The sequence below is a fragment of the Dioscorea cayenensis genome, unplaced genomic scaffold (genome assembly GCF_009730915.1).
Source record: "Dioscorea cayenensis subsp. rotundata cultivar TDr96_F1 unplaced genomic scaffold, TDr96_F1_v2_PseudoChromosome.rev07_lg8_w22 25.fasta BLBR01001636.1, whole genome shotgun sequence".
In the NCBI taxonomy this organism is placed as follows: domain Eukaryota; kingdom Viridiplantae; phylum Streptophyta; class Magnoliopsida; order Dioscoreales; family Dioscoreaceae; genus Dioscorea; species Dioscorea cayenensis.
The window spans coordinates 74,343-88,690 of record NW_024088027.1 but is presented as its reverse complement, the minus strand read 5'-3'; the positions used below and the strand labels follow the sequence as shown (position 1 = coordinate 88,690).

At 42.5% G+C, this 14,348-nt stretch overlaps 2 non-coding genes across 2 annotated transcripts; one reads left to right on the top strand and one right to left on the bottom strand.

The window, feature by feature from the left end:
• Positions 1 to 3,267: 3,267 nt before the first annotated feature.
• Positions 3,268 to 3,374, bottom strand: LOC120256769. Its single transcript, XR_005535409.1, has one exon. It is a non-coding gene; the product is annotated as a small nucleolar RNA R71 (small nucleolar RNA).
• Positions 3,375 to 10,540: 7,166 nt separating this feature from the next.
• Positions 10,541 to 10,647, top strand: LOC120256770. Its single transcript, XR_005535410.1, has one exon. It is a non-coding gene; the product is annotated as a small nucleolar RNA R71 (small nucleolar RNA).
• Positions 10,648 to 14,348: the final 3,701 nt, after the last annotated feature.

Genomic DNA, 14,348 nt, shown 5'->3' with positions numbered 1-14,348 from the left:
AGTTCTCATGCATACCCAAGATTTCAAAAGCACCAAACAAGGATCACAAACCACACAAATACCATAAATGTAAATCAAAAGCATCTATACAAGCAAAGTTCATCCCAAGGTTCACCGGATGCCCGGTGACCTTGGGAGTCTAGTTCGATCATCAACAAAGGAGCAAGTGTAGAAGATAAGAGATACAAAAGAAAAAGCTCATAACAAACTCCCTAAGATGAAAACTTGAAGGTGGTGATGAGAACTCGCCTGAACTGCGACCGTGCGAGCTCCTAGATCGCTTTTCCTTGAGTGTAACCTTCTTCTCCCTTTGATTTGCCCCTCGGATCCGCCTTCTCCCGCAGCCTTTGAAGCTCTAGAGGATTATGGTGGAGAGTGGTGGCCAAAAAGTCCCTTAATTGATGCCCTAACAAGCCTTATATATGCCCGGATCCCGATCGGGTTAACGGGTCAAGATACCGGCCGTATACCCGACCTCTCGGGAATTTCAGATTCTGCCGAGAAGTCATGATGAGCTACGAAAGAATCGCTATGAGTGAATCGCATACAGATGCTGCTACAGATGATCCCGGACCGGAACGCCGCTTTGTTGCTGAATTCATCCCTAATCGCGGCCGCCGAGGCCCCAAGGCTTCAAATGGGCCTGAAATGTAAAAATAACACAATTTAAACCAAAAGGGCATCGATTCAACAAATAAATATAAAGAATCATACAAAACAAATACATGCAGAATACGTACTTTTAGATGTTTATCACAAAGCTTTTTCTTCCCGAAACCTCCGATTGCACATGGTATGATGAAGCTTCCTGGATCTTTCATTTTGTTTGGCAAATTTTTCTTAAGCATTGCCGAACAATTACTGATAAGTGCTTGTGCGATATGAATGCGAAGCATTCATTCCTTATGTTGAGCATTACTTTTCTCAGGTTTTTACATTAATATGTGTGTTTTTATGTTACTTTTATGCAGGTAGGTTTGTGAGGCCGAGTATGAAGGAAATAGGCCAATGTGGATCATAATGCACCTATTTTGGAGGAGATCTTGCTAAGGTTCAAACGCGAAGACATAAGTCAGGTGTGAGATGCTAGAGTGTGTGTGCCAACCTCCTCGTATTCGAGTGAGCACATTCATTTGGAGGGGCACAAAGGCAGTCACACTCGAGTATTCCGACTTATGCATATAAGAACAAGAGGCTGTAGCAAGTTACTGCAGAAAAACTGTAGCAAGTACTGTAGAAGCATTGTTCACAGCCGGCCGAGAAATCAGAGAAACAGAGAATCCACAGGGGCGTGTGACATCATACACGCCCGTGTAGTCGCCCGATTCCAGCCCTATTTAAAGCCGATTTCAGCCCCGATTTCAGGATTCTTTTCTCCATCTTTTCCCCAACTTGCGAGAGGGCTTCAGCTAGGGTTTCGAGGGGTATTGGCCAAGGTTTTGGAGAAGTTCTACGGCTCCGACATCGTGATTCCATTAGGAAGAAGGTTGGTAGGGGAGCTTCGATCGAGGCGTATCCTATACCGGACGAAGGAATCCTTGGACGACGAGTAGAGGACTCTCCACAAGACCATCGACACGACCATCGAGGGGGTTTCTTTATAGATTCATTGCTTTTACATTCGATTTCTTTGATTGTACTAAGCTCCATGGAGAGCTAAACCCCTAGTGGGTGCTTGGATGATTGTGAACCCTAGGATGTATTCGTTTCATTGAACTTCTTTATTATGCTTTCAATAAATTGATGTTTATTGTGAGTTCCAACCTTGAATGTTTAATTGTATGAACATTTCCCCTAGAGTGACACTGGGGTTGAGAGTTCTTGTTGGTAACCTTGTGAGTGAGTGACACACCACGAGCGTTAGACAAAAGCTAGGTTGGAGAGGGGCTGAGAGGGGTGAGTCGAGAGGTGCAGGGAGCGTCCCCTTTCTCCTCCGGCGTGATAGATTCTACCTCCGTTCCTCGAGTTCTTTGCGGCCATAATAGAGTGAGTGGTCTAAGGGATGAACCTCCGCTGGGGCCTAGTTGCGCATGCAATGGAGTGAAGCGTTGAGAGGATCTTAGTATCTAGGGCTTAATTATGGCTAGGGACCTTCCGCCTGGACCAAAGGGTTAGGTCTAATTTTAGGAAGAGATTTATCACTTGGAATCCCTAGAGCTCATTGCAACTTTATGCTAGTGTGAGGTGTTGATATTGTTCGATTTCTCCTCCGGGACATGTATAGAGTTAGGCATAGTTGACCTTAGATTTGGGACTATGTATGTAAGGATTTCCACGACTCACCATGGCATTGATTAGGAAGTATAATAGAGAGTTCTTGCACTTGAAACGATTATCCTAGGTGAAGCATCATCCGAGTACCCCATCTTTATCGATTGCCTTGCCCTCTTCTTTATTCTTGCTCTCTCACTTGTTGCTTTTATTGTTGAGAATTGAATCAATTTCACACTAATCACTATTGATCTTCCACATAGCTAAGAATCAAATTAAGTATTTCCACTCCCTACTCCCTGTGGATTCGAACCCGCTCACCCGGGATTATTACTTCGACAAACCCGTGCACTTGCGGGATATACGCAAGGGGATCTTGTTAAGTTTTTGGCGCCGTTGCCGGGGAGTTAGGCGTTTAGAGATACTTTGCACTTTGTTTTCTTAGCTATTTCACTACACATTCTATTTCATATCTTCTTATTCTATCATCATTCTGATTTTCTTTTTCTTTACTTTTGGTGCGAGCTCGGGTTATGACCCGAGGGAATCCATCAATATTGATTGAAGGAGACCCACGAGCTTGAACATACACTTCGAAGGAAAGGGAAAGAACTCGTATAAGAACGACCTAATCCAGCTGATTTGGAAGTATAAGGATTTGACAACATGGCAGAACAAAATGAGCAACAACGGACACTATCCGATTATGCCAGACCTTCAGTGTTGGGGACACAATCGAGTATTGTGCGTCCCCCAATCATAGCTCAGAATTTCGAGCTAAAGCCGGCATTCATCCATATGCTGCAGCAGTCCGCACAATTCAACTGTTTGGCAGATGAGGATCCAAACAGTCACATAGAGAGCTTCCTCGAGGTGTGTGACATACTGAAGATAAATGGTATGACGGATGATGCCATCAAATTGAGAGCCTTCCCATTTTCCTTAAAGGGGAAAGCAAAGCAGTGGCTACATTCATTACCTAGGGCATCAATCAGTACATGGGAGGAGATGGTAGAAGCTTTTCTAGCCCGTTATTTCCCTCCCGGAAAATCAGCAAAGTTTAGGAATGAGATCTCATCCTTTATGCAGTTGGAATTGGAGTCTCTATTTGAGACATGGGAAAGGTTCAAGGAACTCCTGCGCAAGTGTCCGCAACACGGATTCCCAGAGTGGATGATTGTTCAAACCTTCTACAATGGTTTGAACCCGAGTACAAGGCAACTCTTGGATGCGGCGGCAGGAGGTACCTTAGGTAGCAACTCTTGAACAGGGTTACTAGTACTTACTGCTTCTCTGCTATCTAGCCTGATGATAAATGGAATGGTGTGATGATCTAATGTGTGAAGACATGAATACCAGAGATGAATATGCAAGGGTAAAGTGGAGGGAGATCTCAATCTGTAAAGATAAGGTATTCGGGCAATGCTCCCCCTAGGATCTAACATGAAGTTCAAGACTTCCTAAATGCTTCTAAAATGAGTTTAATGAGTTAATGTAATCCAAGAACAACCGGTTTTTATCTCCAAGCAACCGGCACTAGTCCCCTATGAGTTCCAGGTGGAGAAATCGCTCAATCTGAACACCTCACACCCTATATGACCGCTCAATCTCTAACCCCCTACAAGGTCCCGATGGAGAAATCTCTCAATCTCATGCCTCACACCAAATATGGTTGTATAGAGTCTAGTTAATATGGAGATAGGAAACACTCATCGGAGGGGAAAGCGGACACTCCACTATCTCATGACTCACCCTCTCAACCCTCTTTAACCTTAGAGTTCTAATTCTAATGGAGACCTCTCTCATCAAAGTAACAAATCATGCATAGAGAATCAACCACAAGGATCAATAAAACATGCAAGCAATGGGAACACAAGATTAAAACTCAAATCAACTTGGATTTAATAGAAAACATAAAGCAAATCAATATAAAAGACAAGATCCTAGGGTTCACATGCCCAAATACCTACTACGGTTTAGCCTCCAAGGACAAATTTACAAAACAAAGATAAATACAATGAATAGCAATGTAAACCATAGAGAAAACCCCCCTTGAATTCGTGATGATTGGCCTTGATGGGTAGTTCAACGTCTTGAAGGATTCCTCTCCAAAGCTAGGTCATTGGTGGCTTCCCAAGTGCTATGACAGTGAAGGAAACTATAAAAGTTGGTGAATAACACCCTCTAAATTGGCAAAGACCTCCTCTCCAAACCCTAGGCGTCTAATCTCTTAAGAGCCACACAAAAAGATATCAAAGAATAGGGCAAAACGGCTATTTATAAGCCTAAACCGCGTATGTCACGTGCCCCCACGCGCCCATATAAATTTTTCACGCCCCCGTGTGGGCTATAGGAATTTCCACGTGGTTGTGTGAAATTTTCACGCGGGCACGTGAACAGTAATTTTGTTACAGTACCAGAATGCTACAGTATTTTGCTACAGTACTTAACTATAGTACTCTTCGCAAATGCGGTCTAAGCACACTTCTTTTGAGGCCACATGGCCGGGCACACATCCATGTAGTAGGTTATAAGACTTTTCTTCATCGACGCATCCTTGAAAGGTCTTGCAATTTTCACAAAGAAAAGGAGCATGAAGATGTGACTGACTTTGTCCCTAGTAAATTGGCTTGAATCTCCTTGGAAGTTGGCACACATATCCATGTTCATAAACTGCTCTCATGTCTTGGTCTTTGAATTAAACAAGAACTCCCAACATTGTGTCTTTATAGCCTATCTTCACAACCTAATTGCACAAAAGAACACCAAATACATAATATGAGACATAAACCATGATAAAAAAGATGCTCAATGCATGTAAAACATATATAAAAATATGTCAACTCAAGCACTTATCATAGCTCTTTCTATCGGGGTAGTAGCTTTCACTAATCTCATGAGATAGCTCTTTCTCTCACTAGGGTGTAAGTAGTATCCAACTTGTGAGAGTAGCTTCATACTTCATAGGTGGTAGTTCTTTCCATCCTCAACGCACAAACAAATAAACATATATATATATATATTTCAAAGAAATTAAAACAAGAAACAAACTAATTTAGTCCCTTACACATCGAACTTGAGTTTCCACAAGGTTTAATGAGGGAGTAGTGCAATAAGTGTCAATCGGACAAAAATTACTAAATATTCAAGTAAACCTAGAGCATGAGAACACTCAAAGTATAAAATTATCCTAAACTTAAGAATAGAAACATTGCAACTAAGGTGAACCGCCATTGGCTACACTAGCATGAACAATGAACCATAAGTATAGAACATGTGTAATGTGAACACCCCCCCCCCCTCCTCCACATTTAAGATGTACATTGCCCTCAATGTACGCATGCAAGCATTGTAAAATATAAAGCAATCAAAGCATATATGTGGAGATGGCCAATTGTAATAATACTTCCCTAAACTAATAATGGTACATTTGATGGAGCTATTTTCATTGAGAGTTGAGTTCCAATGGATTGTGAAGCACACACGGCCATTTGAATGTCACATTGACCGTGCTAATGACTAATCCTCAAATTCCAGACTCAAAGAACCATCTGCATGTATACACAAGGGGGTTCAGTGAAGCTCAACAAAAACAAAATAAACTCAAATTTTATAAATATATGAAAATGAAATACAGCTCGAAAAAATAAAAATAAAAGATAAACTCAGAAGGAGAATCCTTTCTGAGTAGTACAAGTCCAAAATAATGCATAAATAAAATACGAAAAATAAGAACAACGAAAAATAAAGATGCCTCAAGTGTCAGTGTCCTGCTCGGTCGGCTCTGCTACTACTACTGCTGGTGGTGGTAATGGTGGTGCTGGTGATGCCTGAGGACCCCCACAACACTATCGAGCCTCTCAAAATGATCAAGAATGGTGAGGTCACGTCTCGCTCTAAGACGTGGTGTTGGATATCAAGACGTGGCATCACTTTAGTGTGGTTCACAGCCTGTGTAGCGCGAACCTCAACCAAGTTGCTCTCTAGCACCCTCATAGCACTCTCGAGCCTCTCAAAATTATCATGGGCTCGAGTTGGAGAAAAGATGTGCACTAGAGGTGGCTCCTATGCTGCGGGGAGTACGTCGGTCTCTATCTGCTCGAGTTGTGGCTCCTGCGTAGGCTCGGACCCCTTGGCTGCATCACCCCCTCCCTCGGGTATCTCTAGAGCAAGTGTAACCATCACATAGACGCCCAACCTATATATGCGCATAATCCCCATCAATCTCATCATCTCTATGCCAAGGGGAGATGGAATAATTGTCATCTCAGCCCCATAAATAGCATCTAGCAAACCCATCCTGATGATGAGTCTGGTGATGTACGCGTCTGAGAAGATCACTCCCACCCTGGCATACTGCCCCTGATGACTCAGGTACTCTGCTAAAATGTGCCCAAGGTGGAATGGCTCACTTTGTACCATAGAATACAAATAAAGCAGCTCCTGGCGACTCAGCACCCCGGTACTGTCACCACTGCAATTCACGGATCGGCTAAGAATGGCGTGGATGTAACAGTTAGCTAGCTGGGAAAGGCATGTCACCTTAGAGACTCCCGGCCCATAATGTCCTTGGTGGCATAATACTCTGTATGCACCCTGGGGTATTAAACTGCCAGGATAATCTGTCAGGAGCTGATCATACTCCTCTGTGTCAGTAAATGCCTAATCATATAATCCGAGTCAGACTGAAAACTGTGTGACGCTCATACTGTGGTACTGCCCAAACGCTCTGAACTGTATGGCGCCAATGCTGTCGAAACTGTGATAAGAACAGTCAAACTCGAATGAGGTGAGCACCCATAGTGTCAACATACGGATAGCCAGCTCTCTGATCAATAACAAACGCCACCAATTACCCACTAAGAGAAGCTCATCAACCTCGTCAGCCATGTCATCTACAAGCTGGGTCTCTCTCAAAGCACACAAATCCGGGAACCGAGATTGGCTAAACTTGAGCTTCACAAATCTCTCAAAATGAGCCTGGTGCTTGGGAATCGCAAACTTCATGTGCTCTAGCTTTTGGGGTACTCCCTAGGATGCTTGCGGACCGCTTGGTCCTGGGTGCCATATATGCAAGAATTAAAAAATAATCGATCAAATAGGCTTAAAGAAACAATACTGCAGAAATCTACACGGTCGTGAGAAAATTCCACACACCAGTGTGGATCTTCGGGGCGTGAAAGCCGCACGGCCAAGATGTAAAAATCCCAGAAATATATCAAAAATTCACTCAAAATTCTTTCTAAAAGCATACACCAACCATTTAAACATGAAATCGAAGCAACATTAACCAGTTTAAGTAAAATTAAATCAAGATTTGGCAAAGAAAAGAGAAAAAGGGCTTACCGACAAAATGGTAGTATAAAACCTTGAATACGGCTGGAAAGCACACTAAAACCTCTGTAAATAGACGGTGAGGGGTCGAGAGAGTGAAGAGAGGCACCGTTTGAGTGTTTCGGAGTTATAGAATGAAGGGACACGAGTAGGTTTTAAAGAAAAAGCGCTCCTCTTCATGTTCTATGCATCCACACGGGCGTGTGGAAATTTCTTACGCCCGTGTGACTCCACAGGAGAGCTCACAGGGGCAGACACGTCCCTGTGTACTCTCGGTATAGCCTCTGACTGTCTCTGAACGCATCCACACGGGCATGTGGAAATTCCCTACGCCCGTGTGCCCGACTCACTGAGGCACCCACACGCCCCAGTGGCTTCTCTGTCCTCCCGAGAAAATAGCTAAGTGTTCCACACGCCCCTGTGAAAATTACACACGGGCATGTGGATGCTCACAGGGGTACTCCAACGGGCGCTCACACACCCCTGTGTGCTCTCGGGATGGAGGAAAACTCTCTGCAAACTTTCACACGGACATGTGGAAATTACCCACGCCCGTGTGTAGTTCACAAGATCATCCACAGGGGCATTCACACGGCCCTCTTTCTTCTTAGGATGGAGTCTGAGAACTCTGTAGAGATCCTCACGGCCTTGTGTATAATACCCACAGGAGTGTGGCCGTCATAAGGCCGTTCACAGGGGCGTTCACACACTCCTATGTCCTCTCGGGATGCTCTGAACGGAAACATGCCCCCGTGTGGAAATTCCACACGGCTATGTGTGTTCTTTGGATGACTTAGAAAAATTCATAAACTCTGCAGAAACTTTCTACACAATTATACACACATAAAGCCTGCATATACTATGAAAACACAACCCGAGAATCATGGAAAATATGCTCAAATGACCAAGAAACTTAACAATTAAGCACATTAAAACAAAAACAATCCACGAGAAAAACACAGCAATATGATGTAAAAGATCAAGACACCAACACTCAAGCTCTTATTCATGCAAATACTACATTAACCCTAGAAAAACAATAAAGACTTGGTTTGCCTCTCCAGAAGCGCTTGTTTAACGTCCCTAAGCTTTACGTACCTCTTCTTACCTCATGGGGACAGTAGATGAAAGTTGCCTCTTTCCTACAACTTGAAAACATGATGCACATAATTATTTCAAGGTAGAGGGAGAGTTATCGAGCTTGTTACCACACAAGGGTCTGTCACCCTTACTCCATGTATGCACATCCCCATTAGCCTTGGGCCGCTTCTTGTGATGTCTTCTTGCTCTTTTCATCATTTGGACCTTCCTCTTCATGATCTCCACGGTAGGTTGCACCTTATCCTCTAGACCAAGTGTCAAAACTTCTTCATTCTCTATCTCTTGATCTATCAATCCCTCAAACGAGTCCGTACACATCATTTCCTGCACGTATTCATCAATTAGCTCATCAGTGGAGTCAAAAAAATACTATGTATTATCAAAATCAAGAGAATTTCACATGGCTTTGGTGAGGCAGTATGTCAACTTGTCATCACCAACTCATAATGTCAACTCCCCACCGTTCATGTCAATGAGAGCCTTGGAAGTGTGCAAGAATGGCCTCCCAAGTATCAATAGAACCTCGACATCCTCATCAACATCAAACACCACAAAGTCCACAGGAAATATATACTTGTTAACTTTCACAAGTACGTCTTTAATGATGCCCCTCGGATGTCTAACTATTTGATCAGCCAATTAAGGTGTCATTCGAGTGGGTCTAGGCTCTCCCAAGCCAAGCCTCTGAATCCGCCAATGCCTTTTCTTCCCCCAAATTGCCAATATTGCATGGAATGATAAAGCTTCTGGAATCCTTCTTCTTGTTCGGCATATTCTTTTGCAACACCGCCAAACAAGAGGCATCTAAGATCACAGATACACTCTCCTCCAATTTCCTCTTATTGTCAAAATGTCCTTGAGAAACTTTACATAGCGGGGAATTTGAAACAACGCCTCTACAAATGGGATGTTGATGTGCAACTGGTTGAATGGTCTCAAGAACTTCTTCTATTGCTCATCATTTTGGTCATTCTTCAATCTTGGAGGGTAAGGGATTCTTAGCTTTTAAGGTGGGGGTGTCAACTCCTTCTCTTTGGTTCTCTCCTCAATCTCCACGACCTCGGGTGACTCAACATTGGTCTTCTCACTAGGAAGTCTACTCTCAACTTCACGACCACTTCTCAAAGTGATCACCTTTACATATTCCCTTGGGTTTTTCTCCACATTTCTAGGCAAACTCCCTTGAGGTCTTTTCATGAGTGACTTCGCAATTTGGCCCACTTGATTCTCCAAGTTGTGCAATGATGCAGTGCGGTTGTGAAGTGTGGCTTCAACCGATTGAAATCATGTATCCAATAATGAAATGAACTTGGTCAAAGCCTTCTCTAGGTTAGTTATCCAGTTTTCCAACCCTAAAACTCTATTCTCCATGTTCGGGGATTGTTGTTATTGTTATTGGAAACCCTGTGGTTCTATAGCCTTCTGTTGCACTTGATTACTCCAAGAAAGATTTGGGTGGCTCCTCCATCCCTGATTTTAGGTATTCCTGTATGGATTTTCTTGACCTCTCATTGCATTGCCTACAAAATCAACTTGTTCCACTAAGAATATACCACCAATAAAAATCGGGTAACCAGATGGAGCATGTCCTCCCCCACACCTATTGCAACTCATCATGGGGACCATTCTAGGAGAAGTTAGAGTGTCTAACTTCTTGCTTAATGACTCAACCTAGGCCGCCAACGATGTGACTGCATCAATCTCATGAAGTCTAGTTACCTTCTTCTTGTCTCGTGTGTTCCACTAATAATTGTTCATAGCAATTTCTTTAATGAGATGTTAGCCTTCTTTGTGGGTCTTGCTTCCTAAGGTACCTCATAGTGCAGCATCTAGTAACTGCTTCGTGCTAGGGTTCAACTCACTATAGAAAGTCTGAATAATCATCCACTAGGGGAACCCATGTTGAGGACATTTCCGTAGGAGCTTTTTGAACCTATCCCATGTCTCAAAAAGAGACTCTTATTCTATTTGCACGAAAGCGGATTTTTCATTCCTAAGCTTCACAGATTTTCCAGGAGAGAAGTATCGGGCAAGAAAAGCTTCTACCATCTCCTTTCAAGGAAAATGGGAAGGCTCTCAACTTGATTGCATTATCCGTGACACCATTAATCTTGAGCATGTTACACACTTCCAAACACTTCTCAATATAATTATTGTGATCCTCATCGGCCAAACCATTAAACTATGTTGACTGCTATAACATTGGGATGATACCTAGCTTGAGCTCAAAACTCTGATCTGTAATTGGTGGCCGCACAATACTAGATTGTATGCCAAGAACTGCAGGTATTGTATAATCTGAGTGTGCACTCTGCTGCTCATTCTGTTTTGCCATATTATCAGACCCTTCACCTTCTATCTCAGCTTGATTTGACTATTCTTACACAGGTTCTTTTCTTTTTCTATGAATTCTCCTTCTAATGTCAAAGGGATTCCTCGGGTCATAACCTAGAGCTACAACCAAATAAAGAAAACAAATCAGAACAATGGAAGAATAAGAAAGTGTGAAATAAAACAAGTGATGAATAGCTAAAATGACAAAGTGCAAAATGTTTCCAAAATGCCTATTCCCCTACAATGGCGCCGAAAACTTGACACATCCCTTGCATGTGTGTACAGCAGATGCACAGGTTATCAAAGTAATAAAGTACCCTGGTGAGTTGGTAGTCATATCTATAGGGAATAGTGCTCAGAAACACAAGTATTGCTATTTAATGATAGTGAAGATGATTTAAGAGTGGTGTGAACAATATCAATGCAAATAGAAATAAAGTAAAGAGGAAAAAGACAATAGAATAATAGGAGAGGCAATCATTAGAAAATGTGGCACCTGGACATTGCTCACCCTAGGACTATTATGTTAAGTACAAAACCAATCATTATTTCTCCTAACCAATGTCTAATGAGTCTTGGAAATCCTAAGACACACTCTCCCAAACCTAAGTTCAACCGTGACTAACCCTCACACTATACCCCTGACGAAAAGGGATACTCTCGGTGCCTCACACTGTTTGGGGTTGCATGAAAATTTGGGGACTCCAAGTGATAAACTCTATTTCCTAATATAGATCTAACCCTTTGGTTCAGGCGAATGACCCTTAGTCACAATTAAGATCCAGCACTAACAATTACTTCAATACTTCACTCTGTTGCTGGCGCAACTAAGCCCTAGTGGAGTTTGTCTCTTAGCACTTCAATCTATTGTAACCACAAAGAACTCTTGGAATGTGGAGGTAGGATAAATCACATCGGAAGGGAAAGGAGACGTTCCGCTACCTCTCCACTCACCCCCTCGACCATCTCTAACCTAGCTTTGTCTAACCCTCATGGTGTGTCACTCATCCACATGGCTTACCTTGATAGATTCTCAACCCTAGCGTCACTCTAAGGGAAAATCAATTCAACAAGCATTCAAGGTTGGAACTCAATTAAAAACATCAATTATAGAAACATAATGAAAGATCAATGAAACAAAATCATCCAAGGGTTTACAAGTCCAAGCACCCACTGGGGGTTTAGCTCTCCATGGAGCAAGATACAATCAATAATGAAATCTAATGTAAAAGCATGCAATCCATAAGTAAAACCCCTTCGTAGTCTGTATCGATGGTCTTGTGGAGTTGTCTCATCTTCTCCAAGGGTTCCCTAGTCAAGCCTAGGGCGCACCTCGACGAATCGATGCTAACGAAAGCTTCCCCAATAACTATCTTCCGAAGGAACACAGTGTCAAAGGCCGTAGAACCACTCCAAAGATCTAGCCAAAACCTCTCCAAACCCTAGCTGCGAGCGCTTCCAAAGATGGGTAAAAGATGAGAAAAGGATCTCTCCAAACATCTGAAATCATGGCTTTTATAGGGGCTGGAATTGGGCATCCACACCGGCGTGTGGAATTTCCACATGCCCGTGTGAACTTTCAGAAGTTGATTTCCTATGAGCTATAAATAGTAACTACTACAGTGATTTTGCTAAATTGATTTACTATGGTAAACTGCTACAGCAGTTTGCCAAAATACTCCTGAATCCACACTTTTCATTGAGACCACATAAATGGGCATACATCCATGCGGTAGATCGCATTCCGTCTTCAACAAAAACACATTGATGAATATCTTGCTAGTATTGCACAAGTCGGAACACATGACTGTGACTGCCTTTGTGACCATCCAAATTGTATATTCGCTCAAGCACAATGGAGGTTGGCACACACTCACATGTCTTTGATCACAACTTATGTATTCACGTTTGTTCACTCCAAAACTTCATCAACAAATGCATCTATGATCTACTTTTGGTTCTTTCTTTCCACAATTATCTCCACAACCCTATATGCATAAAAGAATACAAATACACACAAATAAGTGATAAAATTTGAGAAAAGTAATGCTCAATGTAAAAAAAGAATACTTCATATTAGTAATACACAAACACTTATCAATTTTTCTCTAGAGTGACACTAGGGTTGAGAATCTACCTAGGTAATCCTTTGAAGGGGTGACAACTTCATTAGGGTTAGACTTAGTGAGATTGAAAAGGGTTAAGAGAAAGAGTCGAGAGGTAGCGAAACGTCCCCTTCCCTTCTGATGTGATTTATCCTACCTCCACGTTTCAGGAGTTCTTTGCGGTCGCGGTAGAGTGAAGTGCAAAGAAACAAACTCAACTGGGGCTTAGTTGCGCGAGCAGTAGAGTGAAGTGTTGAAGTAATCCTTGGTACTGGGGCTTAATCGTGACTAAGGATCTTTTACCTGGACTAAAGGGTTAGATCTATACTAGTAAGGAATAGGGTTTATCATTTGGAATCCCTAGAGTCTTTCACCTAGACCAAAGGGTTAGATCTATACTAGTAAGGAATAGGGTTTATCATTTGGAATCACTAGAGCTTCAAGCAGTCTCACATAGTGTGAGGTGTTGTTGATAGTATTCCTTTCCGCCGGGGCATAATGTAGAGGGCTAGTCACGATTGACCATAGGTTTGAGACCATGTGTCTTTCGATTGCTACGACTGATTAAACTTTAATTAGGAGGCATAATATTAGTCTTGCCCTTGATATAATATTCCTAGGGTGAGCATTGTCTGAGTACCCCATTTTATCATCGATACCTCTCTTTCCTATTCTTGCTTGATCTCTCTTCTCTTTACTTTTATTTGCATTGATACTTTGAATCAACATCACAACTTGATTTTCACTATAGTTAAGTAGTAATACTTGTGTTTTCGAGCAACTGTTCCCTATTGATTCGACTACCCACTCACTGAGGTATTTTAATACTTTGACAACCCGTGCACTTGCGATACACACACTCAAGGAGTGTGTCAATGACGCAATTCAAGAAGAAATTGACACCAAAAACAGTGTTTTAGAGCTCAGGGTAGTACTATAACAACACTGTAGCAGCCTGAAGCACGAAGATTTGAAGGAAAACCTAAGTCTGGAATTCCTCACAAGCAACCTCATGGCTGTGAAGACGACCACAAGTCAACTGAAGAAACAGCACTGTAGTAGTTTTACTGTAGCAACTTATTAGAAATTTGGCAAAGTTTTGAGGATCCTCATGACCCGTTTATTGACCGTGAGCCAGGCCACAAACCATCCTGAGGTCATCTTTAAAGGGGGGTTTCAAGGCATCTTCTGAGAGGAGGAAGCCTTGTTCTTGGAGCTCATCATCACCACCTTAGATCCGAGGTAGAAGAAGGCCTTAGAGGG